Below are 2,544 nucleotides of genomic sequence, written 5' to 3'. Positions count from 1 at the left end.
GCACAGAATTTAATTTTATTAATTCTATCAGAAAATATATTGAGTACGTACTCTATGCCAGATATTACACTAGGCATTTGAGATACAATCGTAAACTGGATAGATCTGGGCCTGTGCTTATGTACTTGGTATCTAGTAGAGGAGGCAGACCATAAATGAATAAACAAGTAATTGAAAATTTTTTTTAAAGTTTTAATATCCTGATCTCACTTTTTCGAATATACTCAACTTCCAGCGAACTTCTTTCCGATTGTTATTACCAAACTTATGCAATACTGTTACCAAATTCAAAGGGTTCACAGCTTCAGGTGTTCTATTTAAGAACAAGATGTGATTATCCTTAGGTAGTTTTATTTACTTGCCACAAGTAAAGGAGACAGAGGATTTACATCTAAAGCTATCTCCACAAAGGCAGGCTTAGCCATTGGTTATATCCAATATTTGGCTAATTACATGCTGATTTCTTCTTTGCAGTTGGCTAAACTTATCCCGCTGTGGTCCTGGTTAAGCTCATCTGGTTGCAGCTGCCTCTGCAAAATACTGTGCTACATTTTAGCATATAGCAAGAATAGCATTTAGTAAGAATCACCCAGATCTTGAGACCCTTGTCCTATCTAACAATATGCCAAATAAGATCTGATTAGTAATTTTTTCAATCTCTCATTGTCTCAGTTTCCTTGATGATAGATGGAATAATTGGAGTAACTTCATTTTTAATTGTGAGTTTTGAATACAATGGCAGATATAAAGAATTTAGTGTTTGTCACTTATAAAGTGCTGCATAAAGGTCACCAATTATTATTGCACACAGTGAAATCATAACTATTATTCTTCTTTGTCCTAAATGAACCTAAATGACAATGCCTTTTGTGGTGAATACATTGGTGGGACTTTCCTTTGGGACTTTCCGTTTACCTAGTTATGATTGAATCATCATGTAAATTTTCAATGTGTTATTTTTTCAAATATAATTTTTTATTTAAAATTTTATCTTCATAGAATAGACTCACCATTCCAAATGATGTCTATATTTCTAGATCTTAATTATGTTGCTCCAATATATTTCCTATTAATCATTTAGTGATTCTATAGTTAACATATCTACTATTTTGAACATTGTACAGTACAAATCAAAAGCCAAAATTCTATGAAGGCAAATATTGTGGAGGAAATTACTTTTTCAGTGTTTAACAAACAAGACTTTATATATAAAAATGAGGCTAAAACTCCAACGTTTCCTTTGTAAACACAAGTATATCACAGGTTCTTTTTAAGTCTTACCCTAATTAATTAGAAATGCTGCTTTAAGCTACATTGAACTTTGGCTCTGTGAGTGATAGCTGAGATGAGATTTACTACACAAATACAGGCTTTCAAATCAACAATTTGTAGACTAGAGGGACAAGTTCTAAATAATTATAATCATAGTTATAACCATACCCACAACAATAATAATAATATTTATATGATTGGTTAAGACGAACCATGGTGATTACAAAAAAAGCAGAAAAGAAAAGGCAGACTTAAACAAAGTAGCAAATGCCTCTATAAAAGCTGCCAAGAGACACAAGCCCTTTTCAAGCAGACCATCTGAAATTTATTATAAAACTTTTGTCATCTGAAAGCTATCCACACCTACCAGATGTGCTGTTAAGGGAGAAGCGCCATCTCTTTTACATAAATGATACAATGCCCAGAACGAGTCATCTGTGGGATAATGGCATCACTTTTGATATCCCTGAAAATGGTATCAAATAAGTAGTAAACAGATTTATTTTACTTGTAAATTCGTGCTTGTCTAGCACCCACTCACACACTGATATTTGTTTAAAGCATTATTATATCTTATTATGCTCTCCTAAAGTACTGCATAAGCATTTAATATTATCTGCAGGGAGCAGACCAGGCTAGAATTACCACTATTTCACAAATTTTTGAAAAGCTGTCCATTTAGACCCTTGGGACAGTGTCTCCTTTGTGCTACATTATAAACACTTGGTTATGCAGCATGCTGGTTATAATTACATCTGCTAATTCAAAATCCACCCAAGCCTCTTAATTATTTGAATTTATTATTCTTTCTAAAAAATACTTATTGCAGGTTTTCTGAGTGGATCATCAATTGGGACAGGAAGAAAAGAGAATATTATCTGGGGACTTTCAGCTATTCTTAAAGGATTTATTCAGTTGTTTTTTAAGCAAGAGCCCTTTCTAAAATTTTTATTGCCATTAGAAGCAACTATAGATTACTGATTCTTAAGGATACCAGTTTATTGGGCAAACCATGTGCCAGCAAACTGGTGGCATGATTTTTGATGCCTGGCTTCTGTAACCACTCATCTGAGGTCACTTAACCCCCAGAAGACTCAGCAGTGTTATTAGTGTGTAGGTGGAGGAGGGGGATGTTCAAGGCTTATACATATTTTCTTCCTAATATTGACAGCATTTGACACCTCCTTTTTGACCCTCGGCACTGACTCAGTTCCACACTCCATTATTTATTACCTTGCTGCTGCAGTCGACTTCCAGCTGGTCTCCTGGCTT

Source organism: Pteropus vampyrus, unplaced genomic scaffold, assembly GCF_000151845.1.
Source record: "Pteropus vampyrus isolate Shadow unplaced genomic scaffold, Pvam_2.0 Scaffold26, whole genome shotgun sequence".
NCBI classification, from domain to species: Eukaryota; Metazoa; Chordata; class Mammalia; order Chiroptera; family Pteropodidae; genus Pteropus; species Pteropus vampyrus.
Note: the sequence above shows the minus strand (reverse complement) of the source record.